This window comes from Anopheles aquasalis, chromosome 3 (genome assembly GCF_943734665.1).
Source record: "Anopheles aquasalis chromosome 3, idAnoAquaMG_Q_19, whole genome shotgun sequence".
Lineage (NCBI taxonomy): Eukaryota > Metazoa > Arthropoda > Insecta > Diptera > Culicidae > Anopheles > Anopheles aquasalis.
This window is the reverse complement of record NC_064878.1, coordinates 39,685,903-39,705,933: the sequence shown is the minus strand read 5'-3', so window position 1 is coordinate 39,705,933 and position 20,031 is coordinate 39,685,903. Positions and strand designations below refer to the sequence as shown.

The following is a 20,031-nucleotide window of genomic DNA, read 5'->3' as shown; positions in this document are numbered from 1 at the left end:
ATAAATACATGGATTTATCTATCGAAAACGGGAAAGCGATTAGCAAATACAGTTATTGTAGCTAGGCAAGGATTACAAATCGATCACAAATGGCCAGAAGAAAAATACTCTCTTTTATGCACTTTAAGAACAGATCTCCATCAATTCAAAGTTAGTGACAAATTAAAGAATAAATAACGCAACGTTAGTAACAAAATACAAATATGCAAAAGCTAGTTTCTATCATAGAAAAAAAGTATCTTTCCTCCCCGACGGGGAATCGAACCCCGGTCTCCCGCGTGACAGGCGGGGATACTTACCACTATACTATCGAGGACTTGTATATACTAGCCAAATACTAAAAATCGGGAGATAGAATCCTTTCAGTAAGCAGGTAGTAAATTTATTAAAAGGAAGAACTTATTTTACAATTTTCCAACGATGCCGATCAGTGCTTGTATCGACAATGATGGAAATTATGCTTATGCTTCCCCAAATAACCTCAATCACCAAAATACCTGCGCTGCCTACTAAGCAATACCTGCGCTGATGAATTACGTAAATTGTGCATTAATTACTCTTTACATTGCAACTTTAAGCAGACCGATCACCCCAGACTAGTGTAGTTTTTATAGATTTTCATTGTTTCTTTGCTATCTTCATTGCTAACCATCAAGGTGAATGCATAGAACAGAACAGAGAAATTTGGTCTACATTCTGACCACTAATTCGATTCGCATGCTGGGTAACTTATTTTTATTCTCTATGCCAATTGAGACACACATTAAATTGTCACTTCTTGATTTTACATGGAAAGTTAAAATTGATGCCTCCAAATAAGGGTTCGTCGCTGACTCTATTTTGCTAAATCTTTCGATATTATCATACAATAGCAACTTAGTGGTTTAAGCAAAGTCGAAAAACGCGCAAAGAACAATACTCTTATCGGTCATTTATCTGCTGAATGTGCCCTTTATGCATAAGAGCATAACACTTTTCTTTCTTACTTAACTTATTTGACTATACATAGATCACAAAACAAGATTACCGATCTCCAATGTGATACGCTACAATCGACGAATGGTTTTGGGCTGTTACAGAAGTTCCTTCCTCCGCTCATGTGTAAATGAAAATAAAAAACCATCGCTCTGACAACGCATTCGTGTCATCAATTCATGTTAAGACCAATCTGAATAGTGCTAACTAACAATTAACATCTGGAGCCAGCTGAAGCACTAACTAAACTGCAATACCTACAAACACATTGCAAAAATAAATAAAAAAAGCACACTAAAGCTCCCGAATGATCAGAACCAGTTAGAGACCAACGCGTGCGCACCATATCGCGGCTTTACTACCCTCAGCGCGCAATTACCGCGTGGCATGTGCTCACACCGCACATGAAGCATATGAGCGCGTACCATGAGCATAGCTAGCCGTTTGATGATTCGATGTAGCATTCAGTGATGTTGATATATCTTTTGACAGTTGACTCACCCAACCCAACGCCTCTTGACACAATCTGAAACAGTACTTGGCCGGCTCCGGATAAGTACCCTACAAAACCACCCATACAGACCATTGCGCGCAGTGGAGGGTGAGAAGGAAAGAGGGTGATTTCATAAGTTATCACACCGACTGCGTGGATTAGAGCTCCTTCAAATTCACGTGCTTCGCGCTTCGACATTTGTCTCTAATTATTCTCTCTTTCGTTTGGACATTTCTTTCTCTACTCAAAACGATCCATTCTCCATGTGTCTGTCACCAATTTTCGCTGAATGCCCAATCAGTGGGTCCCGCGCAGCGAGGGGATTACACACAAAAAAAGAAAAACATCATTTTTGATAGACAAAAAGCATAGACATGACACCCCTCGATGGACACCGGCCTCTCGGTGTGCTGAAGTAATTCGACCTAGTGCCATTATGGAAGATTAAGGAGATTCGTATCGAGTGCGTTTACTTCACGTTCATTGCAGCGCAGATGATGTACCAACAACGCATGTTGCCGGCCGGTCAGCTGGTTTGCCAACCAGCGAGCATATTTTTATGGGTCACATCAGGCGCTGCGCTTGATTAGGATGATTAATGAACTGCGAGCGTCGTCGTGGTGGTCGTCGGGCGTCGTCGGGCGTCGTCACTGTTAGCGCACGCGCCTTCGAATACCGGACGAATACGAAATCGCGCGCTCGCGCGCGCCGCTGGGTGGTGTGGAAACATTTTATGTTCTCCGGCATATCCACGTGAAATGTAATTTTGCTAAACTGCACTCCGCGCCCCGATTACGGTTCGCTAGCTAGCGGATGGTCGGTGGACGGGCGGACGGACCCCGATGGCGTTTCTCCTCCACGCCCGGGCCAGGGCCGCGGGGGATGCAGCACAGACGCTAGACAGATTTGATGTAATTTTCACAATTACTTTGTGCCCGGGCGTGTGTTTCAGGAGCCCCGCAGTTTGGCAGTTGCCGTAAGCTTGACCAATATTCAAATATCGTAATCACCCCGTAATGGTGAAGGTGGATGTTGGTCGCTTACCAAATGGCCGCCTTCTGTTGTGCGATTTGCAAAAAGACATTATGTGTCGGTTGTTGGCCTGGGATAAAAGAATTGCTAACGATCCGATTGCGAAGGATTTGGGGGCAAATGTGCAAAAAATATTTGCTGAAGCTCCGCGAGGCATTCTTGCGTTTTCTTTCAATGGAAATTCATTTATTCGTCCTACCCCACTTTTTGTTCTGATAGTGTTAATAAACATACAGCTCGTCCGTCATTATATATGTCGAAAAATGGAGAATAGTAAAGGTTGAGTAAAATGAAATCAATTATTTTTGGATAAAGTTAAAGATTTTTTTTTAAATACTTCTGACATCTCGACTTTGATCAAATTTAAATTGTTTTGTTGGATATTTTACTAACCTTTTAATGGCAATACCACGATCTCTATTTTGTAATATGTATTCACAGCTTTTTTGATAGATTACTGGTTGTCATGTTTTATCATTTAAGCTCCCGCAATTTCTGTTAAATTGTAATGGACACGTGTTGCCGTGCGTGGTCCTGATGGAACACAACACCTTTCCTGCTCATCCGTGATCGTTTCCGGTCTAGGACCAGCTCCAAACGGCCCTCGTGTAAGGATGAAACTACTTCAATCGCTTGTAACTACAGTTTGAACCTTAGAAGTTAACTTACATTTTATGTTCTCTGTTCAGATCCTTTGTCTTCTTGCAGGGATGTTTCTCATCAAACAATATGGTAACAAATTTCTCCATTGCAGACAGACAGCAAATGCTTCAATCACTCGAGGCACAGAGCCTTCGCCATCGCTAAAGCCCATACTGAGAAGCCCGATTCACTGTGAAGCTCACTATGGGGTCTGTCTGCGCGGAGATGCCTTCAAGTCATCATTGACCAACATGGAGAATCTTGAGATGTTTGTCTCTTTTGTTAGCTTCCGTATTGATGTCACTGGATTTTTAATTCCCTTTTTTATTTTTTTTTTATCTTACAACCATCGTTTTTCCTTGGACCTTTGACTAGTGCATCCTTAATTCTGGTGTACAGCTCGCAGACATTTTTCATTCTCTACGCATAGGCGAGATCATTTTAAAGCACAGACCACCGGCAACCGCTTGGCCGAATAGTCCCGCAATGATCTTGAGGCCTAATGAGGCTAGAGTGAAAGCCAGTGCCTTGGCTGTTTGGTTTAGATTTGGGAGGAGGCATTTTGGAAGCTACGAATATGTATAAGGTCGCTTTAAACTGGTATTTTTACGGTGCAGGTAACTTGACATCGCCATCCACGTTGCACGTCATGTCGAAAGAGAAATATAGAAAACCAAGCTGGTGCTTCAAAGTATGAGTGTCGTTCACTGTTCCTGAGTAGTATTCCACCTAGTTTTTGACAACAGACTAACTAGGCAAACTTACTAACAAAAAACTGCACAGACATCCATTGCACCATTATTATTTCTGCTTTATCAGGTAGAACTTCCAAAAAACAAAAATACCACTTTATGCTATACCAAAAAAACGAGTATTCATTACGATTGTATTATTTAGATGGGACATATTTTAATGAATTAAATGTGTGCTTTATGTAATCGATTTATTTTCTATCCTACAGGATACTAATGCAGATTCAATTAATTGAAAAAAGGGATTGATAAGGCACATGATTTCACATACACATTAAAGCAAGCCAATTCCAATTGCCACCTGCTGTCTCCTAAACATAATTTTCTAGAGCATCCCTCACACACTCGTCTGTGCATTACCGGATGACCACAGCATGCGTCACCGGCGTGGTGCGTCAACACCCACCCCAGACACCCAGACTGACCCCGGGAGGCCAACGACGACGACGGTTCAGACTGAAACTGAAAGTAAGCCACTGGCGCAGCAAAAGCGAAAAGAAAGAAACGGAAAAAATGACCGCACCGCGCGCAGGCAAATGTGGTACCGATTTTGCTCAACACCTTCTGCTCCTGATGCCGCCACTGACCACCACCACCACCGTCGGATTCTCCACCCAAAAACGCACTTGGCCACACTTTCAACACCACGCTACCCTCACCATCCATCCACACCATCATGATCATCACCGGTGATTGTGCTGGCTATGTTAGAGCTGCTCGCCGGTCGTTAATGTTGCTGCCGTTGGGTGGCAAGTAAATGAACGAGGAGTACTAGTAATGGCATTTCCCCTAGACCCGCGATGCGCAAGGTCCACTGGCACGCGAGCTTTTGGGCAACGCATCTGCCCGTCCCTGCGTTACCTTACGTTGCCAGCCGCGTGTGGTCGCGTGTCTCAAGTACAAGCGTGTGTTTGGGCGAGTGTTGGGTTTATGTTTGAGGTTAAGTAAAGATGAACCTCGCCCGCTGGCCGTGCGGGGTGCGACCAGCGATTAATGTGCCGTTGCTGGTCCCCCTTCCAACAGGCCATCGGCTAGTATGGCGAGTAGTGAGCAACGACCCAAGCCATTTGACGTTCAATATTTAATTTTGCTCGAAATTTATCCGACGGTCACCAAGGTGCATGGAGAGGACAATTGTCACCAACCGAGGAATCCGTGTTGATCTAAGCGCCGCGTTCGTTCGCTCGCTCGCAAATCAAAGATGACGAGATGGCTGCTCGATGGTTCGATGGTTCTTTGGTTCAACTCGAGTCATACCAGCATGCTCGGTCGCTGGACGCAAAATCATCGCAGTTCACACATCTCAAGGACTGCTTTGCATATTCCGAAAAGAGCAAATCATTATCGCCGATTCCGGAAGCGACGGAATATTGCTAAACTTGTGACCGGACACCGGCCCGCCAGCTCAGAGCTCCCCGCGAATCGATCGATCAATCGCCGGGGGGCCATTTCCTTAGCGCTCATTGCTTATGCTGCGCTCACTGCGCTCGTACGCACCGCTCGTTTATCATTTGCTAAGCCAATTATCACCCCCGAAAACATCGTCGACAAACGAACGGATGGACGTGCAGAACCGTGCATGGTGACAACTGCGGTGACATCTGGCCTCCGCACCGAATAGAATGGGGAATACACCGAAACCGGCAGAACCAGTTGAGCTGATCGGCCAGTCGGCGGCAAACAAATGATCCGGCGGTGATGTTGTGTACCTGCCAGGCGACCGACGAGTTGCCAAAAATCTTGCGCGTTGACATCCCTACATGTTTGAACCGCAGCAAGACGGAAACCATTCCACCACTGCGCACCGGATGACCTTCGGCGTATCAGGATCACCGTTTTCGGGCGGGAAATTCAATTCGCGCTCTGTCCGGGGCTGGCCTTTCAAGCATAACGGCACACCAGTAGCGACCAGTCGTTGACATCTCTAGCTTGAACGGTGACTGCTCAAGGAAACTGCATGGAACAGGATCCGCGGTTTAAGGAGATTGTTTTAACCACTTTTTCTCCGCATGAACGGATTGTACCTTTGCTACCTCTTAAAAGTGACCTTTCCCGGTTGATCTAATAGTGTGTTTGGTATTTTGCAAACAAAAAACACACACATGCTTGACAGATGGCGTTCAATTTAGAGGTGAGCCGCTACTCACCGCAACCGCTCGCTTATGGTGTGAGCCGCGACTAGTAACAGTTAGTGGGAGGAACCTTCACTCGGAGCCCAGCAGAATTTAGAGTTTATTTAGAGTTTGTCAATCAATTGCGCGCTCTACTGCTACTAAATGCAATATCCCGTAATGCAATCATCACTTGCAGCTGCTGCAGCAGCAGCAGCAGCAGCAGCAACAGCGCCAACTGTAACACGCACGCACGGCACGATCAGCCAAACGGCGGGGCCGGCCTGGTGCAATAGAAATGCAGAAAGAGAAATGACGCTCGCTCGCTGCGCTCCGGTCCACGGTCCAGTCCGGACTCGGGTTCCAGAAAACCAGTCTTTCCACGTCTTTGATGACGATCCATAGCCGCGCGATAGAAAGCGAGAACGAGAGTGAGAGAGAGGGAGAGGGAAAAGTGCAGTTGCATCTTGCATCACCCGAAAAATCGTTGCCCACCACCAGCACCACCAAGGCTGCCGCTCATCCCATATACCGTCACGTGCAATGTGCATCGTGCTGGCGTCCAATGCTTGTTAGATTTCGCCTTTCATTTTGCACACATTTTCCTCCATCAATCTGTGGGACCTGCGGTGGTGATGGTGGTGCAATGGAAGGGAGTGAGGGGGAATGGTGCGTTAGATAACGATCCGGTGCGCAAGATCAGTTGACCTACATGCTCTCTCTCTCTTTCTCGGTCGGCATCAAGCCAGGCAGCCTCCTTCTGGCCGGGTGTTGTGTTGCGGACAAACGGAGCATTGGCAAGTTTGCAATCACCATCACCCGTCACCACTATCGTGGATTACCGAAAGTACTCCTTTCTCAGCTGTTTGTTGATCGTGAGCCTGATGATCGCATCCTGGAAGAACGGAGCGGAGGTTTAGAGATTTGGAATGTTCTTTTCTGGCTATGAATTTGCAAGAAGGTCATTCTAATTCTGCGCCAAGACCAGCAAACAATTAACGTCGTACTATGAGATTATCTGGAAATTTCTCGAATTTGAGCTATAAAAGGATATGGCAGATCGATCGATTTTCCCTTGCGTTTATTGTTTTTGTCATGTTATATTTTTCTTTATACTTTAATACGCAACTTGAAGTAAACAGACTGCGCTAGTACCAGGGCTGCAATCCTTAAATCATGGTGAATATGAAGTACGCGGTATTTTCGGACAATCTTTTTAGGAATGAAACTGAGGCACAGATCCTGCCTCAAGTTTTGACTGTTTATGTCCAACTAAGTCCCATCAGAAAGCATTATTTTCTGATAATCTAGAGGGAAGAATATGGGCAGCACTCCACATGTCGCATTTCCTTAACATAGCTTATAACCAATATGATTACACAAGGTGTACTTTAAAATGTATTTGTTGGTCCGTGTTTGAACAAAACACGCCTAAAAAGCCTAGTAAAAGTGTCTTCAGTTAGGTGTTTTGATTAAATAAATAATAATACTAATATGCCGTGTGTATCGTTTGAATATCCTGACTTTATTTAATCAATTTTCTATCTTTCAACAAATCAATTATTGACATTTGATCAAAAATCGCAATAATATCACTTGGGAAAACAGATAATTGAGCTTTTCTATACATGCTGGTCTTGATCATCAATAAAGGAGTTTATTGAATTAGCATACTTTAATTACCACAACAACTGTGAACTCAACGGATACAGCTTGAAAATAAACTGTCAACAAATGTAGCAATAAATAGGTTAGTGTTACGCATAGACCCAGAACTGTTATAGGAAAAAGTATTAGTAAATAAATTTTTTGTCGTGCGTTTTTCCCTTATGATCTCAAAAATAAACAGAACTTTCAAACGGCAATCCCACAAATGTTTTAAGTGCTAAATGGAAAGCAAACACTGTGAATCCGCTATCAATTATGTTAAACATAGAGCTAAACTCCAAAAAGTATATTGCACAATAAAAAAAAACATGATAAATGGGGAATTACTTGCTACTGATCCCATCATCCTGGCCTATGTTTGTCCTCTGCCAATTACCACCAACTGAGAGTCCTGCAAACCGTGCGTCACCGTGATTCCCCTGTGGCTTTGATTGACGCACGAAAGAATCACCTGGAATTTACCAAACAAATCTTATAACCCCGGTGGACCATAAATCAAAACAATGTTTCGATTAAACTGCCTTTTAATCTTTCAACTTTCGCCCCACCCATCCTGATGAGTTGACGTAGTCTAATCGGGCGTCTAAGTCTCTCCGGCTGGTACTAAGCGAAAGCAACATCCATCTCAATCTGCATACTAATGTTTGCTGCGCCAGAAAGCCATCGCCATTTGCTGGAGAACAATAGCTTCCAAGAACGATCGATACGATATGATGAGTGACGCGGAACTGACCACCACCCACGGGCTCCTGACGTCACGGAGTAATTTTCCAACGCCACCGCTCATCGTTATCACTAACCATATCCACCGCAAGTTCTCGTCTGAGTAGTCGTCGCCATCCTCCGCTGATGATCATCATCTGTGTTGGCGATGAGCGCCTCACGCGAGCAACCGAAACCGAAACCGAAACCGAACGCGACTACGGGTACGAGTTTCGTCGAGTACTCGCGCTGCTCTAAGTACACAGTGGACCGAAGCCGATCTCGAGCTGTGTACTCGGCCCGTCGGCCCCCCTTGGAAGCAGCTCCTATAGGCAACCCTCGGCTGTGGATCGTGCGATCTTGCGTTTCATTCACTTTCTACGGTGGCGCACGGTGCGCTCCCCCCTCTCTCTCTCTCTCTCTCTCCGGTTCATCCCACCGATCAGGTGCGCGCGTACGTTCGGCGGCGTTCTGACCTACCGGGGGACGACGACGGAGGCCACCACTGGGGGACCACCGTTTGGGACAGCGCGGGTGCGATCGGGCACACAGACCGCAAACACCTTTAGTACAGCGCACAGGTCGAGTCCGTCCACCAGTCCGTCAGTCAGTCAGTCAGTCAGTGTGTGTTGGTGGTAGTTGCGGAGTGGACTGTGTTGTACCTGGGGAGTGGGCTGTACTGTGGCACCGAACCGAAAATCCGCAAAAAGGATCGCCAGCTCATTCATTCGTTCGTCAGCCATTCTGGGGCGTTCACGCGCTCTGCTGTTCACTTGCGCTTGTGTGGTTGCGCCTGCGTTCGGTTTTTGATTTTCCTGGCCAAAAACGTGTCCTTGCAGTGAGTTCTTTTCAGTTGAAGCCAAGCAGTGGCCAAGCCAAGCGAAGCAAATATTTAGAACGTTTTCATCCGCAAAAGGGCGTAGTGGCGAAGTTTAGTTTCCGTGTAACATCAACCAGTGGGTACCAGCGACGAACCTCTCCTGTTCCTAAAAAAAAAAAAAACTACGGTGACTTGTAGTGTCCCTTTTCTCGGCCCCATTTTTGGGGAAACATTTCAGTTCGGTTCGGTCTTTGCGTGCGTGCCGATGAGTGCGATGCTGGTACAACGTTCGTTCTTGACTCGATTGTTGTTGGTGTGTCGCGAGGATCATCAGGTGCCAACCGCTGCCGTACTGTCCGTGTCGTGTTTAGTTACGTTTTTAGTGCCGTTTTCCCGTTACTAGAGCGAGAGAGAGGGTGCGTTTTTTTTTTTTGTTGGTTTGCATTTCCCCTATCGAAGTGTTCCGTTTTCGGGTGATCGAGTGATTGTCCTAGGCCACAGTTTCGATTTCCCGTTTTGTTTTTGCTGCTACTCCTGCGGTGAGACCGAAGCAAAAGGTGAAAGCCTGGTGTCAGATCGGGCCAGATTGGAATTGGCTCGATATCGGTAATCCGCAAACAGAGGGCACGGCTCCTGGCTTTCCTGGTGTGGCTAGTCAATTGCAGCACAAGAAAATTACCGAGTGTGAGGAGAGAGATAGAGAGATCAAGAGTGTGCGCACACCTGTGGTCGTGATCGTGTTCTGTGTTTTTCTGTTTGTTTTCCCAAACAAATCACTACTGCTGCTGCTGCTGCTGCTGCTTTTGTTGGTGGAGTCCGTGCCGTTAAGCCAGCAGGAATCTGGTCCACCTTGCGACACCTCGCCTGGACACCCGTTGGATCGTAAGTGATTTTTTTCCTCTGTTTCTTAACTTGCCTTTCTTTCTCAACTGCTCAGCTGCGATGTATGATTGGTGTGACCAGCGAATTTTAAAAGCAATCTTAAGAGGAGAGCAACCGCAAATCAGTCAATTCAAGCTTGCAATCGTTCATCATACGACGATAGCGGTAGAGGTTAGTGCTCGTGTGCTCGTTTCCTTCTCCCTTGGCTGGGTCGGGCTGTACAATGTGAGGGATTTTGTCCGGTCGTCTGTGCATTGTACCCGGTGTCATTAGTTTTGACCCCTATAAATATTGTCGCAACGCAAGGAAACGCGCACGAGACATGCACGCGAAAACCTACCAAGGGCTAACAGATGCCGTCAAACGGTCACCGGGCAGGCGCATTAGCATACTTAATCTTCTGGAACCACACTATCACAAACGCTGCCGTTGTCCTTTTGGATACCATGAACTCATTCTAATTAGTGCGATCGTAGGCTGTGGAGGACACGAGTGGTGAGAGCTGTTAGGAAGTGTGTAATGCCAGCGCATTAGAAGCGGCGTAATTTTACATTTTATGAACACTTTACCTTTTTAAGAAGATTTAAGTAATGCACATTCAAGGATATTTTACAACTACTGTGTAATTATAAACCTTGTTTAGCTGATTTTAATCGTGACAAGTAAATGTTCAGTCGATCGCTGAGGAAACAAATCGCTGTTGACATCAGCATCTTTCGTCTTTCGAGCGAATTCAAAGGTCATGTACAATTTGTTTTTTTTCTAAATTTATAACCTCTTCAGGAACATCTTCTTGGGAAAAAAATATGAATGTGAATCTCTGCTCAGCTGCAATCATATGCAAAAGTAGACAACCTTGAATCAAACAGTTCTGTTTTCTCAAAAACTCCATCATAACTAGTTGTAGGCCCGGGGCAAAACGGGATCCAACATGTGAAATGCGGAAAAAAAATCCTTTAAATAAATAAATATGTTTTTAATATTTTGCATTTCGGATACGTCTTTATGGTAGATGCGTATTGGGTAGTGCAGGATTGTCAGATGATTAATTGGAATTGAAATCAGCATCGTTCTTTAAACATTGGAAACGAATACTAATAAAACCAGACTGAACTACACATAAACAGTGCACTCTACATGAAGGCTCTGTGATGATTTTTTATACAACAATGCAGACGTAGATGTTTTAAATCTTATTTATTATCCAGCTATTAAGTATTTCGATTGAAGCGTACGTAAATTGTGTCGAAGGAAGGACAAAAAGGAAAAAATCATTTACTAAAACATTACAATCCATGAGTAATAATGCTTCTATTACTTTTGAAGCTAATGAAACATATCAAAAAATGAACAATAATGAAGAGATGAAGGTATCTAAAAACTAAAGAAATAAGCTCAAACATTTGCGGCACTTGTTAACAAATCCGGACTATCATTTACGATAGCACCGTCATCGATCCATACCGTTCAGTGCACAACAATACTCTATTCCGATACTTTGACCAACGACTTGGCACGGCACGCGTGCCACAGCAACCCGAGAATGTCAGGCACGCGATCACCATGACGACCACGCGCGCGCGCGCACACGTTCCCTCCTACCGCGCGGATGAGCAAAAGCTTTCAAAGCATCACTCAGAACAACAAACCAAATGGTGATGCGGCGACGATAGCCTAACCTTGTGGCCAACCAGAAAGTGCGGATTTCTTGACTCACGGCCAGCACACACGCGCGCGCGTTTTACCCATTCCCGTACGGTATCGGTCAGTTCCGGCATCAGCCACGCCAAGGAAAGTCAACCCCCAGGGGGGGGGGGGGGGGGGGGAGCGCGGTGGTCGCATCAACAACCAACGGACAAATCAAAAAAATCCCCCTGCGTACCGAGCAATGTCCACCCGGGACACTGTCGATCACGTGGCCAACGAGGAAAACGAGGAACCGGTCTTTTCACGTGGTCATCCGCCCGGTTTGCCTTTGTCCCTCTACTGATGGTGCTTAAAATAGGGATGCCTGGCCAGGTGATTCACATTCCTGCGAACGGAACGGACCGAGGGAATCGGCCAGATCTCACGACGATGTGACGCTTTACTGTATTGTTGCATTTATTGCTCCGCCATTTATGCTAATGCACCTCCCGTTAGGGAAGGCGACCGATGCGCCATCTGAGCATACACGAGAGCATCGCCAATCGCCGAGAATCGCTTCTGCTCCGATCGAACGACACTTGGATCCGAGAGCTCGCGAAATCGCAGATAAAATTTGCCTAATGACATTCATGCAACCGAAAAAATCCGTCGCTCCCCGTAAAGCTGCTGACCTCTGGGGGGAACATTCACCTGACAATCTAATGCCAGGCCAGACCGGGACACCACACCACACTTCCGGCCTCCCACGACGACAGGTCCATGATTGATTTCCCCGAAAACCCAAAAACCGAAAAACAACCAAAAACCAAACCAAACCAACCATCGACCTTGCCGGATGACGTTGACGTCGCACGCCAAGCGCCAAGCTAACCGCTCCTTATCCGGCCAATCAGGCTGGCGGGGGTACGGCCTTGATCGTGGCGAACCCCGTTTGCCGATTCCACTCTGCGGAAAAAACCACTTTCTTTCCCCCCTTTCCGAGCGATCCAAGTTCACTCTCTGGCCAATCGTGGTGGTGAGTAATCGTGGGACGCCAAATTCGATCATTGAACCACACTGGGTGGTTGTGGGAGCCTTTTTATCTCTGAAAAAAAAACCAACGGACTGGTAAGCGGACTGATCGGAAACCGGAATCGAACCGAAATCACGCTATCACCGGGCGGGCACCGTTTGGAGGTCAGAGAGCGTCTCTCTCTCTCGGATGACAAATCGCCCTCCACGCCACGCCATCACCATCATCATCTACCGTTCCGTCAGGGTCAACTAGTACTCGCCGTGTAGTCGCTGGTTTCGCGGGCGGTGCCTGGTCATCCTCGCATGCCGCATGTTCGGAGACGCCGACCGCTTGCAAACTGCGCACAGAGCTCATTACGCCGATTCGATCGCTGTCTTGACTCATGGTGGAGAAGGTCTACCATAAGGGACAGACCGAACAGAGTTTCATAACTTATTCGCCGTGCATCTGAGTGTCCGTGTGCCCGAGTAATTGGGTCACGCAGGATCAGGTCAGGAGCAGGGTAATTGATTCGCCATCTTCGAAGCATCGCACGCCCCTGTATAACCTCGACCATTGCCACATTATCTCATCTTCGGTGATGCAGCATAACGCGGTACTCGTGCCATCTCGGTTGCGGTTTGCGTTGCACGAAGATGCAACAAAAGAGGACCGAATGCTAATATGCTCCTCTCCCGCGTGCGGTAGTCCAAAAAAGGAGGACCCCCCCGGGAGGGGAGCTGCTTATGAATGAATGTATCGACTCGGCATTTCGTGTGGCCACTTTATGGGATGCTGGACTGGGGGGTCTTTATCGATGTACCATTAAGATGCGTTGCCACTGGAGCGGGATGTTTATGATCCGCATTACAGCACCTCGATTATCGTATTAACCATTCTCGTCGATTCGGATTGGTCCATTATGTCCAAATAATTATCATTTAATGATCGACTGTCTGCTGTTTTCACAACAAGCCAGCATTGCCAGCATCTAAATCAATCAGCCAGCCAATCGATTGCCAATAATGCTAAACGGCTCAAACGATAAGCGACGAGCGCACTCTTCCGGAGAGAGATCGTTTTCACAATCGCAATTGGGGTGCTTTGAGTGAACGGAAGAGAAGAGACAAATAAAGAACGAGAGAGCGAGACCGAGAGAGAGATACGGATAGAAATCATTTACTTAGGCCCACCCCAATCGGGGTCCACCCCGAAAAAAATAGCGTCATCGCCATCGCCAGCTTATTGACCGATCGATGGATGGCCGAAGAAGAAGGCCCCCTCACCGCGGCAGATGACAGTCATTAGCGTAAAGCGAGCTCGCAGCAATCGACAACGAAGACGACAACGACGACGAGACAAACAGCGCGCGTGGTCTTCACCCTGGGTCCTGTGTCGTCGACCACAACGACCACGACGCAGAGGAATCGCCAGCGGACCGTGAGGGAACTATCTCAACCGTATTATTTGCTAATCTAGGCGGCTGTGTTTGAATTACTTTACAAATGTTTTTGTTCGCCACGCGTTGCGAGCTTCTTCAAAAAAGCGAGACGCTCAAAAGACTTGAGCAGCACGACAAGCGACGAACGCCCGCAGAACGAGTATTTATCGACAAAAAGCGACAACCGGGCACAGGCGCACTTTTTCGGCTACACAATCCCCCATGCTAGACATCGTAAACGTGGAGACATTAGTGCCACGAGATGGCACATGGGCCGGAAAGACACCGAAGAGCAAAACTGTTCTGGAAGGTTCTGACTCTGACTGACTCGAAAAAAAACCCACCGAAAATTGTCCGTTTCGTTGGGATTTCCTGCAATCTCTCGTTACTGTGCCGGGTTAATTGATAATGTTTTAATGCACGGCAAGGCACTAGCCAGGTCACTTTGTGTCGTTTGCAGATAACATTCTCTACTGCGTCGTCGCCAACGACAACGACAACGAGGACGACGAAAGGTAAAGCAGGTCAAAACCATCTCGGGCTCGGGCTGTTCATCTAATTTAACGTTTTCCATGAACCGGCGGCGGTGGTGTGGTGCGTCGATGTCCTAATGTCCCCTGAAAGCCACGCGCTCGGTGCGCTACGCTAAGTAACCCCCCAAACGGGGAGGGGAGATGTGCTGCACTGTCCACCATCACCACCACCACCTGCGTCGTCGTCTTACTGTCAAGGCCGACAACAGGCCTGGTGGTATGGACAAGAAAGTGAAGCCACAACGCACCATGCTGCTTATGTTATACTTTCCTGCAAGACGAGCGGCGCGAACACAATTGCCCTGGGCAGTGCGTGTGCTCGCGTGGCCACAGTTCAAATGTCGAATGTCGAACATGGTCCACATGTCTATCTGTCTGTCTGTCGTGGTCGCAAATTCGCGCAAATTTGAGTCCAGCATGTACCATTGTTTGTGCTGGCGGAGAGGACGTAGCAACAAGGCCTAATGTCGGTGCTGGAAGACTGACGCTGACACGCTGACGTTGTTATTTTCTTCTTCACTTCAGGATTAACATGGAGCGAGGATTTGAATTTTCGGAAAATGTATTACTTTTACAGCGAAACGTGCGACATGTTTTTGGATTGCACTAAGAGAAGCTCAATGTTAATTCGGGTCCTAAAACGGCTCACTTATGGCGATTTTTTGTGAAGAAACTGTACAACTTATTTTTTGCAAGTGAATGTCATTTAAAATTACAACGTTTCAAGAATATTTGGTTGTATTTTGGGGAAGACTCACGAAAGACTTCATCCATGGTATCAAATTTATGAAGGTGAAACAGATGTCAGCGAAAAGGTACTTTGATGTCCATCACAGTGAAGTGCTGGATCATTTGAAATACACAAATCGATATTTATTAGATAGATTATAAGTTTATCCAGGTCAAGTTATTGTAGAATTTCCCATTTTTGTAGATTTTTGAGACTAGAAAAGAGATGTTTTTTGCGATTTTCCTTAACAAAACGATTGTTGCATAATTATTTAAAGAAAAGTATCAACTATTTTTATGAAAACTCAATGAGGCTACCTAGAAAACAGTGTACATACTATGTGTTCAATATTCAAATCGATCGGTTCAATAGTTTTGAAACTACGATGAGCACCGTCTTTTCGAGTTAGGAAACATAAACTTTAAAAAAAATCAATATCTCGGTCCGTTTTTCATCGATTGGTCCAAAAACAGCATATAATATTCTTGAAATGATCAGCGTTAAAAAAATGCGAAAATGGAAAAATGTAAAAAATATATGTCACCAAAACTGTTAAACACGTTAGCCCCCGCGTTAAGCAATAGAGCGAACAGTGAACGTTGAAATAAGATTCACAGAAATCGTCGACACGTTGGTCGCGATCCTCGAGATCATCTTCAACGCAAAAAAGGCTTCTGTTACACCGACTCCACATACCGCATGATGCGCCATTTGCATTGTTTTGCAACGATCGCCACGTGCAATCCGTCGTCGGATCATAACCGTCCTCGTGATGCAGCCTCCGGCTTCTGCGTGAAACCGATTAGAACGTAAGCCCGGGCCCGCCACGCTGGATGCGCTGGCGCTGTCGTCGCCTGGTAAACAGGATCGATTAAAAGCATAATGAAGTGGCCCCTGCGGTGGTGGTGGGCGACTGGAGACGAATCATCCACCACGATAAACCTGTTGCTGCTGCTGCTGCTGCTGGTGCTGCTACTGCTTCTACTGTTGGATGCCGCGAGAATTGCATAAGCAAAGCTTAACGGGCGCTCGTCCATTTTCCGCCACTCGGCAATTGGCGACCAAATTGTCAGTGTCACCAGCACCAGAGGCCAGAGACCCGCTCGCTCTAAGCCCTAAGCAACACACCAACCGCGATGGGAAAGGGAAAATCGGACAGATCGAACGGTAGCGTACGGGCCTGCCGGGCAGGCAGGAGGCCTTTAGGTAGGTCGTGCACGATACTACGCTCCGCTGCGCATGCTGCCATTGCCAGCGGCCAGCCCCGTGGATTCGCCAGCATTCCAACAGGCAGTGCAGCAGCAGCAGCAGCAGCAGCAGCAGCAGCAGCTGTTTGTCTTGTTTGAATTTTCAACTCCAACCAATGTTCTCGTGCACTCGCAGACTCGCAAGATAATCTCGTTGGAAATCTTAATGTAAGGTGGTGCAGTAGCAACATGACCGCCATTTTAACCCACCAACCTCCGAGTGGTCCCAAATGAAATGGATTTCCCTCATTTTGGCTTCAAATGCTAGCGAGCCAGCGTGCGCAAAGTACGAATGACACAGTGTAGTGCAATGCAGTGACGCCTGGTACTGGCCCTGGTACGTGCCTTCGGTCACTTTGGCCACCAACGCTCACACCAAGAACACCTTCTTTCGAGAGAGGGCCTGCCGCTAACTCGGTAAACAGGTTTCTAAGTCAGCAGGTTTGTGGACCAATTTTTCCCGAGGGCTGGCTAGCTGCACAACCACCACCACCAGACGCCAGATCACTGAGTTTTGACGCCACTGTGTAGCTGGTGGCCTCCAGGCGGCCACTCCGGTACATCGCAAGAGATGGGTTCGCAATCTCTGCCCACGCCGCGCCATCACCATAGATGGTAAACTTCTCCTGGGGCCCAATGGGCAATGGAAGTTCTTGGAGGCCTTGGCGTCGTCCAGCTACCTGTTTGTTATCCAACGGTCTGTCTGTCTGGCTACTCCTTTCACCACAAAAAAAAAACCTTTCCATTCGAACTCTTCGTGTCGGTGCGGTCGCTGGACAATAATATTCCGTCGGTTCGCGAGCTGTTGCATCGTCAACCGAGTAAGTGGCTAGTTAGATGCAGTGCGCATCTCTTAATCCCCACTCCCGACTTTCATTGGCGTGCCCGCGTGAGTCCCAGGAGTTAGACAGGATGGCAACGGATGGCAACGCGATAGACAAACAAACGCAGACAGACAGATAGAGGCCCGATGATTAGCAATCGACCATTCATCGCACCAGCCAGCCAGCCAGCCAGCCAGCCAGCTAGCTAGCTCGATGCCATTCAGGAGTTGTGTAACGGCCCCGCAGAAGGTAAGGAGCTGCCAGCAGCCTCCAGGGGTGTGAATGAGGCGAGCGAGAAAGAGGGAGTACGAGATGCCAGAGTGCACATGGGCATGTAACGTTTGCTAAATGCAAACACAACGCCACCGCCACAACCCGTTTCGGCATCAAGCGCATCGCATCGCGAGTTGCAGTCCTGACCAAGGTTCAGCCTCGCGGCGCACACACATAAACGCACCGTACGATCCCTCCTGCTCAGATTTCATGTCCGAATCGATTGCTGTCGACGCTATGATTGGATCGGAAATGGAAACCCATTCGTAAATCATGAGGAAGATTTATGTTTCTCCACGAATATAGTGCTTAACGCGGGCTCATCAAGCAGCTCGTAAAATAGTGTTTACGACTCTCTGCAAGTCTGTCTGTCTGTCTGTCTGTCTGGCAAGCATTCACCCCAAACGATGGCAACGATATCACCGTTCTGTTTCCTTTTCTTTCATTTTACATCTTCTTTATCATCGCCACCCCCGGGGTTGTAGTTGAGGAAGACGCACGGATGAAGTCCCACGAAAATCAGCGAAGCAGAGAAACGAGAGGATGAGGCTATAAGAAGGAGAGTGGTAGCGGCGATGGCGCTCCGAGTTGATCCGATAGCCGACACAATACGCCACAAATTTGCCACCAGGCGAGCAGGAGCAGGAGCACGAGCTGGCGAGAGAAGAAACTAAATAGACGCCATCAAACACCGATTTTCCGCCCATTGAACACCGCGCGGCCACAGACAAACGGAGGGCAGGAGAGTGCAGAGATCCGAAGCGAACGAAACGGAACGGAAGCCAAAAACGGAGAAACCACCGAAAATGGCGGGCACACGACAACACGGACGTCGACGATCGATAAGAGCGACGCGAACGCGATCGCGATACGAGCGATTATCCAGCAGGCGCGCTGTGCGGGGTGTTTGCATTAATACATCGTTAAGATATTGGGTGGCGGATAGGGTGTTGCATGTTTTACGTAAACCGCTACCGAATGATCACCGGTTTTAGTGGTTTAGTGGATCCTTCGCGGTTTCTTTTCGTTTTTGAGTAGCCGACTAACGGTTGATGAGAGTGCGACACAAAGCAAGGATTAGGAAACTCTTGTCAATCTTCTGACCTTCGGCATCCATCGATCGCAGTGCAGCTGTTGACCGGCTAAGCACACAAAGCTCCTTGCTCCACCTCTTTCTTCCTTCATCGAATCGAATGACCTCCTCTGCTGCAACAACAACAGGAGATGCGAGGAGGGAAGTGTTTGCACAAGTCATACCGGCACCGATCACCGAGCGTGTCCTTTGGTTTTGGTGATCGGCTCCGGTGCCGGCCGCACCCATGAGTCCAGTTTTCACAATCCGCTCGCACACGTTTCAGGGTCTGGGACTCGGTCGGTCGGTTGTGCGTCCGGCAGTCTCCGCCAGTTCGGTAGTCCGGTTTGTCCAGGACAAACAGTGCACCGTGCTGGGCCCCCTGCACCCTTTCCTAGGTCCAGCAAATAGGAGTTGACCTTCCTTCCGCAACGGCGCTTTCCGGCGAGGGAGAGTTACGTAAAAAATAAATTTGGGGGTACCCGGGTGGGGGAAGTAAATCGATCGCGCGGCCTCTCCGACTCCCACCACCCGCAAAAAAAAAAAAAGCATAACGCTCCGATAACACACACATGCGCGAGCGCGCGCCCGAAGCCGGCGGTTGACCGTGACAATTAGCACCGGTTCGTGAAAGGCGCGCACTCTGGATTTCTGGCTGGTACCCCCGAAAAAACGCAACGCGCAACCCCTTTCGTCGTCGGCGTCGGAGAGGAGCTGCCGGTTCGGAAGGAATTCCTGGCCAGCCGTCAGAAGATTGCCAATTCGGTGGCGATCAGTCGAGTGGTGCGCTGGTGACACTTGGTTTGCGTCGGTTTTTGCGGTTGCGTTGCGCACTTTTCATTCAGTGATAAGCTGCTGTAGCTACTAAGCGGTTCTTTGGGCTTCCGAATGGCTGCCTGACTGGGCGGTGGCCAGTACCGGTGGGATACAACTGTTGTGCGCAAGGATACCGACTAAACCGCGAGTGAGTGGCGCTCACCATGTCTAGGACCAGAGCTTGAAGTTTCAGTTCCGTTAAGCAGTTCGGAACATGCCAAACACGCTTGTGCCACTTCTCTGTAAACGTATTTAACAGCCACAACAGTGTTAACGAGTCAACGAGTCTGTGATTGTGTGCACGGATCGTATGTTTAGAAGATATGACTTCAACGAGAAGTGCGATCACACTCCAAACGGAATCTGAAGGTAATTGA

At 47.7% G+C, this 20,031-nt stretch overlaps 1 protein-coding gene and 1 non-coding gene across 2 annotated transcripts in view; one reads left to right on the top strand and one right to left on the bottom strand.

Moving 5' to 3' along the window:
* Positions 1-244: 244 nt before the first annotated feature.
* Trnad-guc (transfer RNA aspartic acid (anticodon GUC)) lies at positions 245-316 on the bottom strand. Its single transcript has one exon. It is a non-coding gene; the product is annotated as a tRNA-Asp (tRNA).
* Positions 317-8,951: 8,635 nt separating this feature from the next.
* Positions 8,952-20,031, top strand: part of LOC126577435 (lysosome membrane protein 2) — a 42,481-nt gene continuing 31,401 nt past the window's right edge. The window contains exon 1 of the mRNA XM_050239056.1: positions 8,952-10,077. The gene's annotated coding sequence lies outside the window, so the exon portion shown is untranslated. The remainder of the gene's footprint in view (positions 10,078-20,031) is intronic.